Source organism: Bubalus kerabau, chromosome 17 (assembly GCF_029407905.1).
Source record: "Bubalus kerabau isolate K-KA32 ecotype Philippines breed swamp buffalo chromosome 17, PCC_UOA_SB_1v2, whole genome shotgun sequence".
In the NCBI taxonomy this organism is placed as follows: Eukaryota; Metazoa; Chordata; class Mammalia; order Artiodactyla; family Bovidae; genus Bubalus; species Bubalus kerabau.
Window position 1 is genome coordinate 26,617,968 of NC_073640.1, and position 25,098 is coordinate 26,643,065.

At 43.8% G+C, this 25,098-nt stretch overlaps 1 pseudogene; it reads left to right on the forward strand.

The window, feature by feature from the left end:
- The first annotated feature begins 1,549 nt into the window (after nucleotides 1–1,549).
- LOC129630600 (60S ribosomal protein L30-like) lies at nucleotides 1,550–5,550 on the forward strand (annotated as a pseudogene).
- Nucleotides 5,551–25,098: the final 19,548 nt, after the last annotated feature.

Genomic DNA, 25,098 nt, shown 5'->3' on the forward strand with positions numbered 1-25,098 from the left:
ATCTGCTTATATTTCATTGGTCAGAACAAGTCACATGACGCCATGCAACCCTAAGGAATATAATTGCCAGGTTGTACAATCTAATCACACTCCTGGTAGCCAGCAAGTCAGACATGCTGGTGAATAGCATTAATAATTACTACAGATACCGGCAGAAAAATGCAGAGGAGCAGCTAACCCACAAACAAACTCTATGAAGTAGAAGAATACAATATCTGACGGCATCATGTCAGGAAAATAAGACAGAGTTAGATAATAAAAACCACTGAGAAAGCTGGTAAATATTTGAAGTAAAAAAGTTTGTCTCTTACCTTGCCCCCTAAATAAACTTCAGATGCGAAATCTACCCCCCAAATATGAACAGACCAAGGAAATTCTACACATATATCTTTATATTTAATCATATCTTAATCATATTTATATAATTAAAATGAAAGCCTCTCTCTGTATATGTGTGATTATATGTATACTAATCATATTTATGTATGGTTAAGATAGAAAAAGAAATGGCTGGCTTACAAGCAATGAGATAAATTACTAAAGAAAAAGGATTTGGACAAACACATTATAATTTGTTAATGTAAACAGACATACATACATACATGAAAGTTTGATGACAGACTGAGGGAAATATTTATAACAAATATAAAAATTTTAATAAAGGTTAATATAATCTGAAGAATTTAAACAAATGAAAAACAGAAAAAAAATTTCCCAAAGAAAAATGGATAAAAGACATGAACAAATATTTCACACAAGAGAAATATACAAATAACTGAAATCACTTTTAAAAATTCAACCTCACTAACAAATACAAATTTTAAAACAAGACAGTATGCCTTTGCTTAAAAAATAATGATTTTTTAACTGCTATTTTTTCAGAAAATTCAGAGAAACTGGCCTTCATATTCCTTCCTGATAGAAGTATAATCAGAGTCATTTGTTTGAAAGAAATCTAATAAAATGTATCAAGGATCTTAATAATTTTCATAACCTTTGAACCAGTCATTACTCTATTGTAAACCTTAATTCAATGGAAAAATCATCCAGATGCAAAATATTACTTACAAGTTGTTTATATAAAAATAAGCAAAATAATTAAGTTTTTTAAAACTCAACTAAAAAAACACTGGCATCCAACTACAGAATGTATTAAAATAAATGTTAGCACATCCACAGCCCTGACCTAACAATGCTTACAAATGTATTTAATGACATGAATAACACACATATATTAGTGTTAATTTTTTTTTAAAGTCATGAGTCATCATGAATTTAATTTTAGGAAAATTCAGGGGAAGAATACATATGGTAGAATAAAAGTATAAAAAGATCTATCACAAAACATCCATGTAGCTATTTCTGGAATATTGGCAAATTTTTTTCCTCTTTATTTATCCTTATTGGCTATAATAAGCATGTATTACTATAACAATCAGAAAAATACATTTTTAAGCAAGGAGGATGTTTTAAAATATCTCTTTCTGTTTAGCTTAACAAGATTCTAAATATTTTTAAGTGTCCTTATATGTATTTGCCCTTAACTGTGATGACTGAGGATGAGAAAGATGGCAAAGTGCAAGGAAGGTAACTTTTTTTCCCAAGGGCTGCCACTCCTTCCTTCCTACGCCTGTGGCAGACATCACAAATCAATCCCAGCATGGTAGACTTAGATGCTCAGCAAACATGAGCCCTCTGGAGAGCCACTGCCTGTCAATCACTTCCAGTGATTTCACCTCTCAGATGGTGAAAAAAGATCTCCAAAGTGCTAATCAAAACAAGAATCCCCATTCCAGATCTGCGGTCAGCTCAAGAAAGTTGGTCCCCAATCTGAGCCTCAGAACCCATCTCTATGAAGTGAAGATTACAGAAGACTGTACCAGCTCTGGGAAGTTCTGACCAGCTATTTCTTCCCCTAACATCATCATCATGCTCATCTATCACCCTAAATCCTGCCTTTCCCAAAGCAATCTTATGACAAATGATTGTGTCTGTGAGCCTTTCCTTGAGCTGCCCAGTGCCCAGTGATGCTCCACAGTCTCTCGCGCCTGTAGATCTGGATTTCTTCACAGTGCCACTGTTGATGCTTTGGACTAGATAATTCTCTGTGTGGGGGCCAGTCTTATGAATCACAGACTTTTTAGCAGCATCCTTGGCCTACTGTGCGTAGTAGACACCAGGAGCACACCCATAGTCATGACCGTCTGTAACAGTCGTCCCCAAACATCTTGGCAACAGGAACTGATTTCGCTAAAGACAGTTTTTCCACAGACTGGGGATGAGGGGTGGAGGGATGATTCCAGGATGATTCAACCTCCTTGCGTTCACTGTGCACTTTATTTCTATTATTGTTAAACCAGCTCCACCTCAGATCATCAGGCATTAGATCCCAGAGGTTGGGGACCCCTAATCTAAAACATCTTCAGACACTGTCAATGTCCCCTTGGGGGGCAAAGTAACCTCTGGTAAGCACCTCTGTTGAAGATACTTCTCCTCTGGTGGAAGATAGCCGTTCCTGTAGATTATGGGGTTTGCTGAACGTCATCCCCTCAGCAAAACAGGGGATGGAAAAGAGATGTGAGAACACTTCCCATCTGTGGTCCAGATCCTTTGAGGAAAAGACCACGTCTCTGAGGGCCTGGAGTATAGACCTGGGAATGCAGCCCTACTCTGCCTACCTTGCACACAGCACAGCTGCCAAGAGGACTGGGGCTTTCCCCAGAGGGTGTAAATCACCATTCTGGGCTGGATGGGCACTTAGCATAATGGAGTGATTGACAGGTGGATATTTACACTCAGCTGACAAAATGGGCAAATCAATCAGCGGATGGCAGTGCAGAAAGAGGGCTGTGGGAGGAATTACAGTCCCCAGGACCACCACGGCCACTCCCTGTGGATACCATGGAAGATTCTGTAACTTTTCTTGCAAATCCCTGCCTTGAGTAGTTAATAATAAGACTCCCTTTCAGCTTCAGGGCTTTCTCGGGTGTCCTCTTTCATGGGCAAAGCAGCCATTGCCCCCATCTCCAGATGAAGAAACTGAGACCCAGAGAGGTAAGGAAATGAGACCAGCCACTGATGACCAAATTGGGCTTGCTGACTAATGTTCAAAGGATTTAGTTCTTCAGATTAAACAAGGGGAAAAAATACTCCCCGTTTTTGTCAGCGCCCAGATGATTTCTAACTTTCAGTTCATCATTTTGGGCTGAGGGGGATGTAACTCAATTAAAGACAGAAACATTAAATGCACAGTAAAACCATCACAGAGGGAGGATTTATAGGGGTATTGATTAAAACCATCAGTAAAGTATTTACCTTAATCAATAGGAAAAGGTGATTTAAATGTTTAGGTGTCTCCTGTACTTCTGTCGGCCAAGGCTTCCTTAAAAGCATGCACTTTATGTGATACACGAGTCTGTTTCCCTCATCGTGTGCCCCTTGGCAAAGCTCATTGCCACAACCAAAATCCCTCTTTTTACACCGCTGCCATTGTTTTCGACCCTTGTTGCAGAGACAGAGTTTGGGATGCAAGGTATTTAAGAATCAACACCTATGAAGGGAATGAGAGGACCAGGCACAGTAAGAAAATGAACTGTGGGACTTCGCCGGTGGCATGGTGAATAAGAATCTGCCTGCCAATGCAGCAGACACGGGTTCAATCCTTGGCCTGGGAAGATCCCACATGCCACAGAGCAGCTAAGCCTGTGCGCCAATGCTTCTGAGCCCTTGCTCCGGAGTCCAAGCTCCACAACAAGAGAAGCCACCTCAGTGACAAACCCACACACCGCAGCTAGAGAGTAGCCCCTGCTTGCTGCAACTAGAGAAAGCTTGCACATCAAACATCCAGTGCAACCAAAAAGAAAAATAAATAAATAAAAATTTTTAAAAAGACTTAGCAGGTGAAAACTCCTAAAACAATTAAAAAAAAAAAAAAAAAAAAAAAAAAGATGAACTGTGATGCAGCCTGACAAAGATCCAGGCAACCAAGCGGCGTCTCTGGAGTGAGAACTGCCCCTCAGGAGGCATCGGACCCTGGTACCCCTACCTCTGTTAGTTGCCAGAAACCCCATGACCTTGGGTGAGGAGTGTCTGCAGCTCAAGCAGACCCCAAAGAAGCTGACAGCTGGAGGCTGCCTGCTGACCTCACTTCCCACAACTGGGCAGAGAGGTCTAACCAGCACATTTCTAAGCCCACCACAACCCCTTGAGATATCAGGAGAGGGTATCTAGGCACCATATGTGAAACTTGATCTCTGGGAGTATTTGTTCAAAAGAGATGGTAAATCAAGGGCCATTTGAAACCAAGGTTGACTTTATTTTTCCTTAAACACTGAATCCCAATAGGACTCTGTGGTGGTACGGTTGAGGTGTAGAAATTTCTAGTCATTTATATTGTAAAAGACACTTGGCCAGGAGGGAGTTAGGTCACTTGAATTCTAGCCGCAATTAGTACTTTCTTTTGGGGTGACTTTTCTCGGGTCTCTTCCCTCTTCTGGATCTCAGTTTTCATCTCTTAAAGAAATTTGCTGCCTTAGAAGAGTGTTTCCCAATTTTCCCCATCATTAGGATGCTCCTGGAGAGCATTTATTAAAATTTGGGTTTCAGAAGCCTAACTGACATCTCCAGGGAAGTAGCCAAGGAATCTGTTTTCAGCAGAGCCCCAGATGAGCCTTCTGATCAGTTGACTATGTAAGTTGAGTAGGGGCCTCAAAGTCAGTCCCGTGGCATCAGAGTCACCTGAAAAAGTTTGCACAGCAGTGATTCTCCAGCCCGGGAATGGAAGATTTTGATTCAAATTCAACGTTTAAATATAAACAGGAATACCCCAGCCATCTTGGTGGCTCTTGGTTTGGGGGGTAGTCCTGCACCTAAGAGGAGAAGGCAATGGCATCCCACTCCAGTACTGTTGCCCGGAAAATCCCATGGATGGAGGAACCTGGTAGACTGCAGTCCATGGGGTTGCTAAGAGTCAGACACAACTAAGTGACTTCACTTTCATGTTCCACTTTCATGCATTGGAGAAGGAAATGGCAACCCACTCCAGTGTTCTTGCCTGGAGAATCCCATGGACGGAGAAGCCTGGTAGGCTACAGTCCATGGGGTCGCACAGAGTCGGACACGACTGAAGCGACTTAGCAGCAGCAGCAGCAGCCTGCACCTAAGACAGGAAGTTGGTGGCCACAAAGCAGATGAAAAAGCCACTGGGGTCAGTCAACTCTAGGCTCCAACTGGTTATGGAAAGTGGAAAGTACATGCTGGGGTACAAGCAGACACTTAAAATGATCAGACAAGGCAAAGTGAAACTGGTCATCGTCGTCAACTGCCCAGTCTTGAGGAAATCTGAAGCAGTGTGTTATGCCATGTTGGCCAAAACTGGTCCGTGACTACAGTGGCAATATTACTGAATTGGGCACATAATGTGGATAATTCTACTACAATATTACTGAATTGGGCACATAATGTGGGCACATAATATGCACACTGGCTATCATTGATCCAGGTGATTCTGATATCATTAGAAGCATGCCCGAACAGACTGGTGAAAAGTAAATCTTGTACAATGTTTCTGTGACCAGAGCTTTTTTTTAAAAAAAAAAATAATATATATATATATGTATATATATGAATGATGATACTTAACAGAATAGACTGATTGCATGAAAAGCCCTAATTCTCCACCCTGATTGTCCCCATGCCTTTTTTCCTGTGACTTTAGAGGTCTTTCCAAAAAGGCAGAGTATATTTCTCTCTCCCCATGTGATATGTGTGGCAAATAGAAGTGACTGTGTATTCATTCTTGTCCTTGGCCTCCAGAGGCCTTGCATATTTCTGCTTACTTCCTTGCACTCCTGTCATCACCACAAGAAGTTCATGCCTGGCCTAGTCCACCCGTCCCAGAGGCCCATGAAGCAGAGATGTCCAGCTATAAGGTGTCCCAGCCAAGTCCAGCCTAGACCAGACCCCCATGCAATGTAGACACTTGAGTGTCACCAGCTTCAGTGAGCCAGCCTCCAGCTGAGCTCCTGACTAATGAGAAAGCAACTCTTGTGGTACACCACTAAAGCGATGTGATGTCCTCAGCAGTAATGTTGTCCCATTGAACTGATACAATTAGTACAATAGTAGCTTATAGTTATTGAGCTCTTGCTAATTGCCAGCCACTGTGTTGATTGTTCTACACATTTTAATCATTTTAAGGAACCAGAAGACTTGACTATTATTATCATCCCCATTTTACAACGTAAGCAATTGAGGCACAGATTACTGAAATAGCTTACCCAGGGTCAGATGTCCAGTCTGTGCTGAGGTCCGGGAATCTCAGAAAACCTGAAATGTGGGAGATGGGGAATTGGAAGGTCAGTGGAAGGAACGAGAAAAAGACACTGAAGGAAGAGAGAAAGTTGAGAAATGTTTCATTATGTTATGGGTCTGAGTACAGAGAGGAAAAGGGATAATTATTGTTGTGATTATAATTATAGCACAGTCTCAGAAAGATGCACCATTTGCAAAGTCCTTCCTTCACAATAAGTGAAATAAGTAAAAGTTGCTCCGTCATGTCCGGCTCTTCGTGACCCCATGGACTGTAGCCCACCAGGCCCCTCTGTCCATGGAATTCTCCAAGCGAGAATACTGGAGTGGGTAGCCATTCCCTTTTCCAGAGGATCTTTCTCACCTAGAGATTGAACCCAGGTCTCCCACGTTGCAGGCAGATTTGCAGATTCTTTACCATCTGAGCTACCAGTGGGGATAATAATAGGATCACTATATAAAAACTGAGTTGATTCATACAAAGTGCTTAGAACAGTACTTAGCATGGGGTAGGAGTCTACATAAGTCTATGTAAGTATTAGCTTTGTTTGTGTTGATGGACCCCCATTTTCCCCCCTCTTGACTCCCTTTCCTTTTTTCTGGCACCTAGGTAATAGGCCCAAAGGGTTAGGATGGGCTCTACGCACTGGCAAATTGGGAACATGACTTAGGAGAAGGAAACTCAAGAGGTCAACAGACAGGACACATCAAACATTAAGCTGGGGAGTACAGATTGTAGGTACGCCCTCCTCCCATGGCCAGGGTGGGGCTTAAGACAGTTCCCATCCTCAGATCCCAAAGGTCTGCACCTCTCACCCCTCCCATGTCCATCCCTCTTCCTGGCTTCCCTTCGCTCCCTCAACCTGAGGTCTCCCCTTCACTGCCCCTCTGGCTTTTCAGGGGCCCCTCTTGGTGTTGTCTTGAGCTCTCTCCTCTCTTTAAATCCATTCATTCTATTTGAAATTCTATTTAATGGAAGCCACATCTAATCCTTTTGGGAAGCAGGGCCTAGACATCATAAATAAACACATTTGGGTTAACTGGGGAGCAGGCCAGGGGGAAGGCAGAATTATAGAATATTTTTTAAGTGGATGCAGCTTTATTTCTCTTAAGTATTTACAGGGACTCTTTGGGCTCTGCCATTCTATGAATCTAACTGCTGACAAATTCTAAGTTGAGGTCCTGCTGGGACCGCTTTGTGAACTAAATTAGAGGACAGGCTTCCAGACTAATTGTAGGTCAGCGGTTGTATTCATTACAAAGGAATCTCCGATATTCATCGTTAAGTAGGTTGAAGCAGGGTCTGCCTCACTCCTCATCCTGTTCACACAGGGCACGGCTCAAGTAAGCCTGACTTCATTGGCTCAACTAAGGGCCTGACCTGGGACTCTCAACACAGACGTGGCATCTGGGGCTATAGTCAATGCCTTTCAAGGGTGCTCTCTGCTCATGTCCTTTTTTAAAGAACTGCCCACCGATGCATGATGAGGAGGCAGTGGGGAAGTGGGGAGACTGCAGTCATATTTGTACCACATGACTCACCCCTCTTCATTCATTCGACCTTGAGCACCTACAAGTCACCAGTCACAGAAGACTGCTGGGCACGGGCATCCAGCACTAACCGAAATAAACAAAGGGACAGGTAAAAGCAAGGATTCAAGAAGATGATCTCAGGAGTTCCCTGGTGGTCCCGTGGCTAAGATTCTGCACTCCCAAGCCTGGGGCCCCGGATTCAATCCCTGGTCAGGGAACTAGATCCCACACGACACAACTAAGACTCAGTGCAGCCAAATAAATAAATATTTTAAGAAAAGAAGATGATCTCAGATAGTAGAAAATGCTATGTAGCTTCTCTGGTGGCTCAGCCGGTAAAGAATCTTCCTGCAGTGCAGGAGACCTGGGTTCAGTCCCCCGGAGAAGGGAATGGCAACCCACTCCTGGAGAATTCCATGGACAGAGGAGCCTGGTGGGCTACAGTCCATGGGGTCGCAAAGAGTCAGACATGACTGAGTGACTAACGCATGGAGAAAACAAAACAGGGCAATGAGATTGGAAGTGACTGCAAGCTGGGTGGAGGCAACCACAGGCATCCACTAAGACAATGATGACTTGGACTTGGATGGTGGGGATGATTGAAGTGGGAAGCAGTGAATTGACCAATATTTTGATTGTAGTATTTGCTGGGCTTGATGATGGGTTGGATGAGAGGTGGGGGTAAAAAGGATAAAGGTTGACTCTGAAGTTTTCATCCTGGACACCAGTATGGTTGATGGTGCCATTGACCAAACTGGGGAAGGAAAAAGAACAAGCTTAATGGGCTGTTACAGGCTGAACTGTATTCTCTCCAAATTCATATTAAAATCTTAAACCCCACCCCCCCAGTATTTAAAATGTATCCTTGTTTGGAGATGAGTCTTTGAAGAGAAAGCTAAGTTAAAATGAGGTCATGATGGTGGTCCCTACTCCATTATGACTGGTGTTCTTGTAAGAAGAGAAGATTATGGCACAGATGTTTCAGAGGAAAGATCATAGAAAAACACAGGGAAAAGATGGCCATCTATAGACCAGGTAGAGAGGCCTCAGGAGACACCAACCCTGTGGACACCTTGATTTCAGACTTCTGGTCTCCAGAACTGTGAGAAAATAAATGTTAATTAAGCCACTCAGCCTGTGCTAATTTGTGACAGCAGCCCTAACACAATATTACAGGGGAGAACTAAGATTCCCAACATGGGGGGTGATTCCAGAGGCTGGGATGAATCAATCACTAGTCTGTCCCAGGAATGTAAGGTTAAGATACAAGTTATTGGGCTGGTGCCTGATATGGACAGCCATGTAAGCAAGGGCAGTGACGTTCCAGCAAAGGTACAAAGACACACAAAAATGTGGACAAAGGCAGCAGAGGAAGCACTCATTAGAGGCAAGAGGGAAAAGAGGCTCAGAGAGCTGCAGAGATGAGATGCTGAGTAGCCATAGAGATGAGATGCTGAGTAGCCATAGAGATGAGATGCTGAGTAGCTGCCAGGGACAGTGCTGCCTCGGTGTGTGATGGCTTCCGGTCTCATTCCTGACCCACACAAGCCCACTTCTCCTTCCTGCTTGGGGCTCCATGGAAAATCGATTGTATTAATGGCCGCTCCCAGTATTCATACCCTTCGCTGTGTAATTTGTAGTGCCCTCTCACCCTGGGTGGGGTGTTCTGCCCCCATTTGACTCTGGACTCAGACACGCTTATGGGGACATTAGCTCATGACACAGTAGAAGCCTGAGAAAGCACTGGAGCTTTTCCATGGCTGTTGTTCCTCAGCCTTCCCTGTAAGAATGTGCTAAGTCACTTCAGTTGTGTCCAAGTCTTCTTGACCCTCTTGCCTGTAGCCCACCAGCCTCCTCTGTCCATGGGACTTCTCAGGCAAGAATACTGGAGTGGGTTGCCATTTTCTTCTCCAGGGGATCTTCTTGACCCTGGGATCAAGCCCACGTCTCCTGCATTGGCAGGGGGGTTCTTTACCACTAGGGCCATCACTGTGAGACCATGTCCAAGCTATTCTCTTGGGGTATAAGACACATGGAACACAGCTGGTCATCCCAGGTTGCCCACCCAAGGCCATTCTAGATCGATTGCCTTTCAACTGACCCCGACATGTAAGTGAGCTGAGCAGAGAACACCCCTGCTAAAGCTCACCTAAATCAACAATCCAGAGACTCGTCTGCCAAAATCATGCTTTTTGTTTTAAAATAAATAATGTTTCAGCTGTTTTGTTATGGGGTGTTACCACAGTGATGGATGACTGATACAAGTTCCATAAAATGCTTCCATGGCCTTCAGATTAACTCTCTAATTTTTGGTTTAAGTTAGTATAAACCAAGCAGTCTCTGTCCATATCAATAGGGACCATATAGAAATGAAACTATACTTCACAGCATACTGGTATCTGTGGATAGACTAGCAGCACTGGAATGTTCTGAGTTGCCTGCTGTGCCTCAAACTGGAAAGAAAAAAAAAAAAAGAAAATACTCAGAGTGGAGTGGAAAGAGCCTTCTATTCATAGCCCTCAAGGGAAAAGAAATATTTAAATATTGTATGAACTTTCTCTTCTCTCTCATCATTTAAACAACAATAAATGTAAGATATCAATTTAGATTATAGTCCTTTTATGACATTATAATCAAGTGCCAAGTGGTGAAAGATTTATGAAGAGATATTAGAAAGGCAATAATGAGGATTAATGGGCAGTGGGTGGAACCACTTGGAAGTGAGGGGAGGTATCAGCCAAGATACCCCAAAGCAAAAGCGGGGTGTCATGGAGGTCGTGAAGGTTAAAGGGCTGAAGTGAATGAAAGGAAGTAGCATAACCCCGAGTAAGTGTCAAGATAGTGGAGCAGTGGATTACCATGCAAGGCCTGTGATCTTAGACAAATCTGAGACAAAACTTAACAATTCTTAGTCTTGGTTTTCTGGTCTCTAAAATGGGTATGAGACCCACTGTATATACTTCCTGGGGTCAAGTTTTTATCTCTTCTTAGAAAATCACCTACTGTGCTGGTTTTTCTGTTATTACTGTTGTGAAGACTGTTATATTTATTATTACCCATATTTTTATTATTACCTAGGGCTTCCCTGGTGGCTCAGCTGGTAAAGAATCTGCCTGCAATGCAGGAGACCCTGGTTCAATTCCTGGGTCAGGAAGATTGCTGGAGAAGGGATAGTCTACCCACTCCAGTATCCTTGGGCTTCCCTGGTGGCTCAGCTAGTAAAGAATCTGCCTGCAATGTGGGAGACCTGGATTCAATTCCTAGGTTAGGAAGATCCCCTGGAGAAGGGGATGGCTACCCACTCCAGTATTCTGGCCTGGGGAATTCTACAGACTGTATAGTCCATGGGGTCCCAAAGAGCAACTGAGTGACTTTCATTTTCACTTTATTACTACCTACATTTGAAATTCTTGGAATCCCTGGAGATAGTCAAAGGGTGATTGTTTTCATTCAGGTGGGATCTGTGATGGTTCCTCCAGGCTGATCCGTAATCAAACAGTCCATTTATAGTGTGATTTGTGGAACCCCATACCACAACCCCAGACTAGTCCTTGGAAGCATGTGAGTGAATCATAGTTGATGGCATATGAACTCAAACCCTCAAGCTCTGAAGAGGACCTGAGACCCCAGCCCCACTCATTTACTCCTTCCAAGCCCATGCTTGAGTTGCCTAAACTTCAGACATCTTGATTTCCTTACCTGTCAAATGAGGATAAAGTCATACATCCTATAGTGACAGTGAAGGTCAAGTGTGGTGAAACGTGAAGGGACACTGAAATCAAATTTTAAAATTCAAGGCAGGGACTTCCCTGGCAGCCCAGTGATGAAGACTCTGGGCTTCCAATGCAGGGGGTGCAGGTTCGATCCCTGGTCAAGGAGATAAGATCCCGCATGCCTCAAGGCCAAAACCCCAAAACATAAAAACAGAAGCAATATTGTAACAAATTCAATAAAGACTTTAAAAATGGTCCACAGTAAAAAAAAATCTTAAAAAAATAAAATTAAAATAAAATAAAAAGCAGTATTCCTTGGTGATGTTTTGGTGAGTAAATACAATATATTTCCAGCAAAGACCACAACCACTGGAGTCAGGGTACTTGGGCTTGCATCTTGTCTTCACCACCTGTAAGTCCTTGCATCAGTGACTTAACCTCTCTCAGACTCAGTTTTCTCATTTGTAAAATGGGAATAATACTAGTGTCCACTTCTCAATGACTGCCTAAAGCTTAAATGAGGCAGTGCTGGTAAAATTATTGCCCAAGCTCAGTGTCACCTATGAACTCAATAATCATGAGCTATTACCGAGGCTTGTTTAAAACCTCACCAGCCATACATGTGCTTTTTCAGAAAAGCCAGAGGAGGTCCAGAGCATGGTGATCTTGGACTAGTCTGAGAAGGAGGATGTGTATATGAAGTAGGAGAAGCAACCCAAGACCAGATTTTAGGGAGACACCCCCCCAAAAAATAATTCACACCCACACATGACACATAGAATATTCTCTATCCCCTGGCATGTGGCATCAGTTAAGTGAGATGAGTTAGAAAAGTAGAGAATGTCTAGTTCTAAGAATCAGAATACCGACTAAAAGATCACTCCAGAGTAACAAAGTATTATCTTAACATTAAAATATAGGTCACTGGGAAATTAGGGGCTTCCTTGGTGGCTGAGACGGTAAAGAATCCACCTGCAATGCAGGAGACCCGGGTTTGATCCCTGGGTGGGGAAAATCCCCTGGAGGAGGAAATGGCAACCCACGCCAGTATTCTTACCTGGAGAATCTCATGGACAGAGGAGCCTGGTGGGCTCCAGTTCATAGGGTCACAAAAAGTTGGACACAACTGAAGGGATAGCACGCACACACTGGTGGCTCAGAAATTAAGGATCTGCCTTCAATGCAGAAGACCTGGGTTCGATCCCTGGGTCAGGAAGATCTTCTGGAGGATGGCAACCCACTCCAATATTCTTGTCTGGAGAATTCCATGGACAGAGGAAGCTGGTGGGCTACAGTCCATAGGATCGCACCCCATACAGTTCAGTTCAGTCACTCAGTCCTGTCCGACTCTTTGTGACCCCATGGATTGCAGCACACCAGGCTTCCCTGAACACCACCAAATCCTGGAGCTTGCTCAAACTCATGTCCATCAAGTTGGTGATGCCATCCAACCATCTCATCCTCTGTCATCCCCTTCTCTTCCCACCTTCTATCTTTCCCAGCATCAAGGTCTTTTCCAATGAGTCAGTTCTTTGAATCAGGTGACCAAAGTATTGGAGCTTCAGCTTCAGCATCAGTCCTTCCAATGAATATTCAGGACTGATTTCCTTTAGGATTGACTGGTTGGATCTCCTTGTAGTCCAAGGGACTCTCAACAGTCTTCTCCAACACCACAGTTCAAAAGCATCAATTCTTCAGTGCTCAACTTTCTTTATGGTCCAACTCTCACCTCCTTACATGATTACTGGAAAAACCATAGCTTTTTTGGCAAAGTTATGTCTCTGCTTTTTAATATGTTGTCTAGTTTGGTCATAGCTTTTCTTCCAAAGAGCAAGTCTCTTTTCATTTCAAGGCTGCAGTCACCATCTGCAGTGATTTTGTAGCACAAGAAATAGTCTATCACTGTTTCCATTGTTTCCCCATCTATTTGCCATGAAGTGATGGGACTGCATGCCATGATCTTAGTTTTTTGAATGTTGAGTTTTAAACCAGCTTTTTCACTTTCTTCTTTCACTTTCATCAAGAGGCTCTTTTAGTTCCTCTTAGCTTTCTGCCATAAGGGTGGTGTCATCTGCATATCTGAGTTTATTGATATTTCTCCCGGCAATCTTGATTCCAGCTTGTGCTTCATTCAGCCTGGCACTTTGCATGATGTACTCTGCATATAAGTTAAATAATTAGTGTGATAATATACAGCCTTGACACAGTGGGAAATTAATTCCACCAAATTTTCCAGACCATTTCTAATGTCAAAAATGGGGTGTTCCTCAAATTAGAAGTGCAGGATTAACAGATACATACTACTATACATAAAATAGATAAGCCACAAGGATTTACTGTATAGCACAGGGAATTATATTCAACATCTTAGACTAACCTATCAGATCAGATCAGATCAGTCGCTCTGTCGTGTCCGACTCTTTGTGACCCCATGAATCGCAGCACGCCAGGCCTCCCTGTCCATCACCAACTCCCAGAGTTCACTCAGACTCACGTCCATCGAGTCAGAGATGCCATCCAGCCATCTCATCCTCTGTCGTCCCCTTCTCCTCCTGCCCCCAATCCCTCCCAGCATCAGAGTCTTTTCCAGTGAGTCAACTCTTCACATGAGGTGGCCAAAGTACTGGAGCTTCAGCTTTAGCATCATTCCTTCCAAAGAAATCCCAGGGCTGATCTCCTTCAGAATGGACTGGTTAGATCTCCTTGCAGTCCAAGGGACTCTCAAGAGTCTTCTCCAACACCACAGTTCAAAAGCATCAATTCTTTGGCGCTCAGCCTTCTTCACAGTCCAACTCTCACATCCATACATGACCACAGGAAAAACCATAGCCTTGACTAGACGAAACTTTGTTGGCAAAGTAATGTCTCTGCTTTTGAATATGCTATCTAGGTTGGTCATAACTTTCCTTCCAAGGAGTAGGCGTCTTTTAATTTCATGGCTGCAATCACCATCTGCAGTGATTTTGGAGCCCAGAAAAATAAAGTCTGACACTGTTTCCACTGTTTCCTCATCTATTTCCCATGAAGTGGTGGGACCGGATGCCATGATCTTCGTTTTCTGAATGTTGAGCTTTAAGCCAACTTTTTCACTCTCCACTTTCACTTTCATCAAGAGGCTTTTGAGTTCCTCTTCACTTTCTGCCATAAGGGTGGTGTCATCTGCATATCTGAGGTAATTGATATTTCTCCCGGCAATCTTGATTCCAGTTTGTGTTTCTTCCAGTCCAGCGTTTCTCATGATGTACTCTGCATATAAGTTAAATAAACTGGGTAACAATATACAGCCTTGACGAACTCCTTTTCCTATTTGGAACCAGTCTCTTGTTCCATGTCCAGTTCTAACTGTTGCTTCCTGACCTGCATACAAATTTCTCAAGAGGCAGATCAGGTGGTCTGGTATTCCCATCTCTTTCAGAATTTTCCACAGTTTATTGTGATCCATGCAGTCAAACCTATAATGGGATATAATCTGAAAAAAAAAAAAAAAAAAAAAAAGACCGAATCACTCTGCTATTCACCTGAAACTAACACAATATTGTAAATCAACTATACTTCCATAAGAAATGAGGTGTCCCTGGCAAGTTCTGAAGCAGCGGTTCCTAAAGAAGGAACCAGCAGCAAACCCTCAGGTCCAACCCTGATCCTATGGCATCAGAAACCTCAGGGGTGGGACTCAGCAATCTGTGTCTCATCAAGCCCTGCAGGGCGTTTGGAAGAGGGCTCCTTTGAGAATGATAGCCCAAGGGAAAGGGGATGGATGCAACTGACAGACATGGCTATCTTTATCCTCGGCACTCAGACCTCCTTTGTCACCCACACCCCCTTCTCCCTTTCCTCCCTTGTCACACCAACAGGTTATCATCTCTTCTTCAAAACTGATCACTGGTCAGCTTAGAGTATCAGTTTCTACATCAAGTCCTCTGGGAAAAGTGGATTTGCCAAGAGTTGCAGGCATCCCCTCCCCCACCCCTCCAAGAAATTCTCTCTCTGCTGTCTTCCTACCAAGCCTGAGGCTTTACGACACTGCTCTGGCTGCGTTGCTGAATCATAGAGAATCATTCCAATAAACACCCACTTTGAATATTTATTCTACAAATACTTTATGTGGATCGTTTCTTTTACTTTTCACAACAATGTGGTTGCCATTGTCTAAAGAGGATGCTACCTATGTGGTGGGTGTTGTCATCACCATCCCCTTTGATAAATGCAGAAACTGGAGCACAAAAGGAAAACTAGTATTGGGATAACATCGCTATTAAGCAGCTGGGAGCTTGTCAAGCCCAGAGTCCAGGGTCTACCCTCTTGCCCGTCATGCATTATGGCCTCCTGAGCAAGAGATACTTAGCTACTGGTGAATCAGGAAAAGCAGTGATTTCCTGGTGCAAGACAAAGGATGCAAGTTCTGGCTGTTACTTATCAGGTGCATTTCTTGGACAGAAACCTTCAGCTCTTAACACTCAGTTTGCCCATCTGCAAACTGGGACTAATTCCCATTGAGCTTTCCTCCGAGGGTCGCTGCAGAAGCATCTAAAGAGTTGATACATTTGAAGGTAGTTTACAAGCTGGAGAACACCAGATGAATGTAAGTGATTGTGACTCCCGTGAGATGCCCAAGACTGAGGCTGAATGAGTATCTTGGATAAAGGTGACGTACATACAACTTGTGGCCATAATTGCTTACACAGAATGAGAGAAGCAAATAACACTGGTTTCCAATTTTTAAAGTCACACTCACCCAGCTGCAATCCACTAGGCTTCTCTCCAACTCCCCCACTAGAACTGTTTAACGACATGGCTCATTTCCCCAGGGGTAAGTCTGAGGATCATGTTTTGTCACTTTTCACTTACAAAAGACAAATCCAGGGACTTCCCTGGTGGTCCCATAGTTAAGAATGCGCCTGCCAATGCAGAGGACGAGGGATCAATCCTTGGTCCAGGAAGATCCCACATGTGCTGCAGAGGAACAAAACTCCTGAGTGCTCCGCAGGGCAGAGCAGAGCCTCCCGCCGCTGAGTGGGGGGCCTGCAGCAGCTCACAGCAGCCAGCTAGAAGGATGGAGACCAAGGCAGGGGGGCCCACGACAGCACAGTCACTAGATAGGGGCGGACGTGCTTCCTGCCTCTCTGGAAGGTGGCATCAAGCAGGATAAACAGAGTCTGTTTTTCCTTATTGCTCTGTCACTGTTATCCAGGAACAAACATACCCTCAGATACCCTCTCAGTACCTTCCCAAAGCCCCTATCAATGATTTTATCTCCTTTTCGGGATTTCCTGCCTTTTTTTTTTTTTTTTTTTTTTTTGCCAGCATGTGTGTGCACTCATGTGTGCACGCACATATGTTTTCCCTTAAGAGATCATGACCATTCGGCAGCATTTTCCAAAGTGTAAAACATATCAGCTACTGGGGTACGTGAGATCATTTGGGGTGGCACACATGTGACACTTTTTTATCTTCATATTTTGTGTCTATTTTTACATGTATTGGGGAAAATGCACAATATATTGGTGTTACAATAATCACATTTATTGAGTGCTTACTATGTCCCAGGCAATATTCAGAGGACTTTCCATACACTCACTTATTTAATCCTTGCAACAACTCTATGCAGAAGGTACTCTTATTAGCCCCATATTACAGATAAAGAACAGAGGCTCAGAGAGGTCAAGTAACTTGCTCAAGGTCACACAGTGATCAAGTGGTGAACAGGAAGCCAACCAAGGCAGTCAGGCTCCAGAATCAAGCTCTTAACCATGACACCAAACCTGAGATTTCACAGATGTCATGATAGTGATATCAAGTCTGCTTTTATGGTTAAACTACAGAAAGTTAATATAAAAGAAATATTACATAAACAATAGGAAAGATGGTGTGGGAAGGTATTCAAACTATTATAGGTGGTGAACGGCCTTTGGGAAATACCAAAACACTATTCAAGTTGGTATGAAGCATAAATTCATGGATCCCTAGAGGGTGCACCATGACCTTTTTCATCCCATCTAAAAGGGGTTTCTGACAGGAGTTGCTGCTCATCTATATTATACTTTCAGGGAATTTAGAAAAAGGTACTCCTTTTGGGATAATGAATTTGAAAAAGGTGCCACTTCCTCTAGGAAGGCCCAGCCCTGAATCAAAATGACCAGCTTAGCAGAGAGGGGGCTGATTTTGGCCCCTCGATACCCTCCTCCGAAGCTCTTGTGCATGCGTGTGTGCTAAGTCGCTTCAGTCATGTCCGACTCTTTGCGATGCTATGGACTACAGCCCACCAAGCTCCCCAGTCCCTGGGATTCTCCAGGCAAGAACACTGGAGTGGGTTGCCATTTCCTTCTCCAATGCATGAAAGTGAAAAGTGAAAGTGAAGTCGCTCAGTCATGTCCGACCCTCAGCGACCCCATGGACTGCAGCCTTCCAGGCTCCTCCATCCATGGGATTTTCCAGGCAAGAGTACTGGAATGGGGTGCCATTGCCTTCTCCATAAGTTTTCTTACTGGATGGAAATTACAGAGTCATCATCACAGAGCTCCTCCTTACAGAAAGAGGGTTATGAACCACTGCTGAAAGTGAGGTGAGCCAGGGGTTTTATAAGGGAACATGAAGGCACTTGGACACTGAAGGATCTTGGCAAAAACTGGAGTGACACCTGGAAGGCACCCGGGGCAGAAGGATGTAGCATTCCAGATTGAATCTCAGCACTATTGTGCTTCCTTATGTTAGTCCCCTTTCCCAAACTGAGCTGTAGTACAGATGAGAGTCTGTAAAGGGAAGACGCACCTGCTTCGCCTCCCACCAAATCAGAAGGGTGGTGCTAGGATCTCATGAGGTCAGGTCATCAAAGGAGACAAGAGATTCTAAGCTTTAAGGGGATGGACAGGTCAAGGTCTGACTTGGAAAACCGGGCTCATTCCAGGGTCTCAAATCACTGGCATTTAATACAGAAGATGAGATACAAAGGTGGAGGAGAGCTGAAGAGCCAAACAGGGAAAGGGGAGGCAGCTCAAAGATGATAGGAACCAAGCCTGGAGCTGGAGCCAGAGGCTGCTCAGCTGATGGCTGGGACCACAGGAGGAGGCTAAATGGCAGGACTAGAGCCTTAGAGGATGCTTGAGAAGTCACCCAAGGCAGCAGAGGGTGGGAGCCAAATGCCCTAGTTTCTTCGCTTCTTTCATCCTTCAGTCTTCACCAATGCGCCCCATTGGCTCACCCCAACCAGAAGCCAGTTGCATTCTGGGAACCTGGGAAATGTAGTTTCCAAGGGAAGGATAGGAAATGAGGCAGGCAAGTGACAAGGGCTATGTTTTTATTTGCCTAACTACACATAGAACTGAATGTCTAATTGTTAAAGTTGATGATACAAAGCAGCTGGTTAGAGTAAGTCTTACAGAAATGAGTTCTTTCAACAAACATTGACTAAAGGCCCACTAAATTCAAGACACAACCCTGAACCCTGAGATCTAGAAACGCCTTGTTCCTGCTGTCCCGTGGAATGCAGTAGGCTGCCTTCTAAGATGACCCTCCGTGACCTCCACCTCCAGGCACTGGCACACTCATGTCATCCTTTCCCATGAACTGTGGGCTGGACCCGTAATGAATAGAATCTGCAAAAGTGATAAATGATCACTCCAGATTAGGTTATAAAAGACATTTTCATTGTGCATATACCCTCTGATTCTTCTCACTTGCCCTGTTGAAGCAAGCTGTCATGTTGGGAGTGGCTCAGTGGAGAAAGCCACTGAGGGCACTTCTACCTAACAGCCTCTGAGGTGCTGAATCCCACCAACACCAGCAAGTTTGAAAGTGGATCCTTCCACAGTGGAGCCTTTAGATGACCCCTGTGTGCATGTGTGCTAAGTCACTTCAGTCGTGTCCAACTCTGCAACCCTAAAGACTACAGCCAGCCAGGCTCCTCTGTCCAAGGGATTCTCCAGGCAAGAATACTGGAGTGGGTTGCCATGCCCTCCTCTAGGGGATCTTCCCAACCCAGGGATCAAACCTGTGTCTCTTAGGTCTCCTGCATTGGCAGGTGGGTTCTTTACCACTAGCGCCACATGGGTAAGTCCAGTCAATACCTTCAACATGGCCTGGGAAAGACCTTCAGCCAAGGAATCCAGTTTGGCCATGTCAGGATTCCTCACCCATCAAAACTGTCAGATCATAAATATTTATTGTTTTAAGCCACTAAGATTGGGGGTGAATATACTAAAATCATTGATTTAAAAGCTTTAGGGGATGAATTTTATGGTATGCAAATTAAGAGAACTGTACATTTTAACATGATTAAGATGGTGAATTTTGTGTTGTGTGAATTTTATCACCAAAAAAAAAAAGGAAAAAAATGCATTGAGAAATATGAGTAGAAGCTTCCCACCATCCACAAAGTGGATCTTAATTCCTCCCTTGTTGAGTACAAGCTGGACTTAGTGTCTTGGTTTCAAAGAATGGAGTATTAAAAAAGAAAAATACTAACTTTACAGTGGAGAAACCTGGCAGATACCACCTTCATCAAGCAGTTGAAGGTTAATGTCCCAGATGAAAAAATAATGTTGACATCATATACATCATGTTATAGAAAGGTATTTTACCTCTGTGATATTCTTACCCCAAACCCACAGCCCCAGTCTAATCATGAGAAAACACCAGACAAATCAAAGGCGAAGGACATTCAACAAACCTGACCTGTACTTTTCAAAACCATCAAGAAGTGCAAAACAAGGAAAGTCTGAGAAACTATAGCAAATTGTTGACTTGGCAACTAAACGTAATACAGTCTCCTATTTTCCACATCAGTAGGGAAAGGGTGAAATTCGAATAAAGCCTGGAGTTTAGTTAATAGGAATGTACTGATGTTAGTTTCTGAGTTGTGACAAACATACTGTGATTCTTAAGATGCTAATACAGGAGGAAGTTGGATAAAGGGTCTACAGGAAGTGTCTACTTTCTTTGCAACTTTTCTGTTAATCTGTTGGGTTGGCCAAAGAGTTCATTCAAGTTTATCCATAAGATGTTATGGAAATAGAACCCAAATGAACTGTTTGGCCAACTCAGATAAAATTATTGCAAAATAGTCTTTTCCATTATTCCAAAATTATTCCTAAAAAGTCTTTTAAATGGGGAAAAACCATAACTTTATTAAACTTTTCTCCATTTAAGTCATAGTTTAATGTATATATATATAAATAATAATATATATAATAAATTCTACATTGCTGTATATGTATGTATAATGTATGAATATATAATCTTTTACTTTTCATAACATGTATGGATAATCAGTCCTCCATTTGGAAGTCAGTGGCAAGAAGGTGAGTTAATTTTATTTATCCTCAGTTACCATACATTGCCCTCATCTAGTTGGGCAAGACCCAATTTATTGTATTTATTTGGTTATCTATTATTCTCATTAATATCCACTGGCCTCCATTCCCAAAGACAATCCTTCTAAAGCGTATCTTTATGACTGCATGTGCCCTTACAAAATATGTATTCTTGGCGTGCATATATACTTAATTTACATAACTGGCATAACATTGCATATTCTCATCATATTTCTTATTTTCTCCCGTAATACCATGTACTGAAACCCCAGACCCACTGCTGCATGTTCACTAAGTCTGTTGCTTCCATCTCTCAGTTCTCTATGGTAGGCATTCTCAATTTACCAGATTGTCTCCAAGTCTCCACCACAAGAAAATACAATGCCACAGATTTACTCTCGATTACTGTTTACAATGACCTGTGTGGGAATCTGGGAATTTCCACGAGGTGTATACACGGGGTCAGAACAACTGGGCCTTGGGTTATACATATGCTTAGGTTGACCAAGTGTCACAATATTGCTTTCAGAATGGCCACAAATCATAGCAAGAGGCTCTCTGTGACCCCATCCCTGTCCCTATATCCATAATGTTTTCAATGCTTAGTGCCCCATAGATCAAAATCTGGTCTTGAGTTGAGGTATAACAGGGATGACAAAGGGAAATAGCATCCTAATATTTGTTAAGATATATTGAACACTTGCTTTGGACCACATACTCTTCTAAAGCCTTGTGTATGTTTGGTGGAGGACATCGGGACGTATAATTAATTCTTGTTACAGTCATTCTAGGTAAGTACTACTGTGTGCTGTGTGCTCAGTCACTCAGTCGTGTCCTACTCTTCGCAATCCCATGGGACTGTAGCCCACCAGGCTCCTCTGTCCATGGGATTTCCCAGGCAACAATACTGGAGTGGGTTGTCAGTTCCTCCTCCTAGGGATCTTCATGACCCAGGGATCAAACCCATACCTCCTGTGTCTCCTGCACTGGCAGGTGGATTCTGTACCACTGAGCCACCTGAGAAGCCCAAGTACTATTAACTATTTCCATTTTCCAGAAGAGAAAATGGAGGCTCAGAGAAGTAAGGTGATTTGCCCAGGCTCAACCAGCTAGAACCACAGTGCTCTAAAACTCCAGACAGCCCACTGGCCGCCCCTTTCTCTGCTTTCCCACCTCAGCCCTGAGAGTCTGCGTGTGTCTAGTGCCAGCCCAGCTTGCTCCCCAGCCTGGCCACATGGGCTTCGGATCCCTGGTCAGCTTTCGTCTTAATTCTGAGGCTTAATGAAAACATAAACCACGCTTAGAATAGTATTAGTAACTCGGTACTTCCTGAATCCAACTAATGCACCTTTTCTGCCCCAAAGAGGTCCTAAAGTAGTTAGCAGTTGCTCTGATATCTCCAAGATGAGTGCATGCTTCCCATCTTTGACCCAATTTATGGTGGTAAAGAACACGTCTGCCAATACAGGAGACATAAGGGATGCAGGTTCGATCCCTGGTTGGGGAAGATCCCCTGGAGGACAGCATAGTAACTCACTCCAGTACCCTTGCCTAGAGAATCCCATGGACAGAGGAGCCTGGAGGGCTACAGTTCGTAGGATTGCAAGAGAGTTGGACACGACTGAAACAACTTAGCATAACAGTAAGAAGCTGGACCACGGGAAGGAAGAAGTTGTTGTCCAAATAACAGGGGTGGGAACCTTGCCCAAGGGGCCACTGTTACACCACGTGCCAGTCAATGGTGCTTCGTTAGGAGGTATAATCAACACGCAGCAGCAGACCTGACCAATTAGGCTTATCGGCTGACAGAGAGAGGCAGGAAGCCTCTTTTCCTCCTGCTTGTTTTCCTGCCCTGTGCAAGAAGTCAGTTCCCATTTTTTATCTCTGGGTTCCCACCAAGCCATCTCGGATGGGAGGGAGTCCTGACACAAAACAGATTTAAGCTATCTCACTCCCCTTGAGCCCAGGGTCAGGCCAGACTGCCCTTATGGCCAGGCTTGCAATTGGATGCAAAAAAAAAAAGAGGATACAAAATCTAAGAGCTTCTTGGCAAAGAGACCTGGCCTAACCATGCCCTCTTTCATCTCTATCCCCCTCATCCACCCTCCAGACCTGAGAAATTTCCCACTGGCCAAATCCAAGTGTCTCTCCTGCCCCACCCCCCACTACCCTAGGCAGAAAGTGGTTGGGGTGGCAAAGAACTAGCTCCAGTTGGGGTGAGTTTAAAATATCAGTTTCACAGCAAAAAGGCAGGCCCTGTCAGTAGTACATTTTAACATTTAATTGAGGCTAATTGTACACTGCAAAATAGTGTATTTATCAACTGCATCTGGCTTTGCCCCTGCTCTCTTCTTCCAAAGAGATAAATTACTAGGGCAGATAAGGAGCCAGCTTTCAGGGTGATCAAATGAACACCAGGAGTTCTCGAGATAGGAACGGTTTGTGAAACCCAGCTCCTGCCCACTTGAGCAAGCCAACCAAGAGGATGCTCTCTGCCAAGAATGTAATGGCCACATGAGTTGCTGGTCTTTTCTGCCCATCCTCCACCCCCATACATTACATGGTGGGGTAAGGGAATTTGCTTTTAAGGTATCTTTTGCAGTCTCTTCTCATAACTCAGTCAATTCCTGGTGCTTCTTGTGGTCTGTGGTGTTGATCCATGGTCAAAGGACAGGCTGGTCGCCACCAGTCTCAGCCTGAGGGCAGCGAAACAAGATGGCAGCCTCCAGGACAGTGAGTGTGCGACACTACCCCCCTGGGGTTGCACGGTCTCCCTGTACTTCAGTCAGGCCCTCGTGGCAGCCTTCTGGAGCAGCCACATGGCTTCCCCAGCTCATGATTCAGACCCAGTCTGCAGGGGTTGAAGATTCCAGTCAGCAAATTGTATTTAATGGTGTATAACTTTGAGGCTCCAAACGAAAGATTTATAGAGACAGAAATTAGAGTCTTAAGAAAACTTCTCCCACCCCTAGGGGACCAGGAAGGTTTTTTTGATCTCGGTATAGTACTGCCAGCCCGTGTTTAGGATAAACCTGCATGAAATGTCTCAAGCACTGGAGTATCCAATACTTTCCCTTTGAGACTCTACCCTAATTGAAGCACAGCCTCCATCAGTCAGGGCTATTATAGTGATGTTTGTCCTAAATCTTTTTTTTTAATTTAAGTCATCTATTTACTCTTAATTCAGCCTTGTCCCTGTGTGTAAATAGTCCCCATCCTTCCTCGCCGTGTATCCCTGTAGAGATCATAGCCTCTCTCTGCACCTCACCCCACCCCAATCACCACTTAGCCAAACTACATACATATATATTTAGCTCTTTTAATCTTTTTTCTCATAAGGTTCTAATTTTACATTTTCCAGGGTATTTTGGATTTGGCAGAATAGCCTTCGTCTGTGAAGAGTAGAACTTAATTATCAAAAGCTGAACTGGAGTGAGCAATCCATCACGGGGTGACACATCCTTGCCTGTATTCATTTGAAAAACATTTTTTTGTAGCTCTTGGAAGAGGGGGGGAAAGTAAAAGCTGTCAGGACAAAAAAAAAAAATGTAAGAAAGAAAAAAGGAAAAGATACACACACACACACACACACACACACACACACACACACAAATCCACCCTGTGTTGATTATCCTGTAACACAACCACATAACATATCAGAATATCACAATTTGGGGGCTAAGGAGCCAAGCTTCTCTCTTGCCTTTCTTTTCTTCTTTTCATTTTGTTTCAAACTGGATCTAAACTGTCTCCTGGCATGTGAAAGTTAGTCATGTAAAATGCCTCCTATGGTAAACATCATCTTTTTGACAAGGTTTGCATTACAGTTAAGACCCTTCTGAGTGGTTCCCCAACTGTCATGTTCCACTGTTTTCCTTAAGAGGCAGGGTTTTTTAACAGCCAGATAAATGCTCTCTGTGGCCCAGCCCAGTGGCACAGCGACACCCAGTGGCCATGTAAGATCATGCTCCCAAGGCGGGGCCACGTGGGGCTTGACTCAAGGAAGGCCTGCCTGAGAGAGTTTCCCGGGGTGAATCTGGCATTATCTTGCCCTCTGAATGCTGGCAAGATTTGCCACAGAGGATCCAGTTTTGAAACGGGGACTTTGCCCTGTACGGATTTAAATGAGATACATTGATGGAGGTACAGTAAGAACAGCTGGTTCTTACTGAGACGATTCCAAAGTCCACATGAGGAACTCCCTTCAGCCTTGTTTACACTTCACCAGAGAGAGG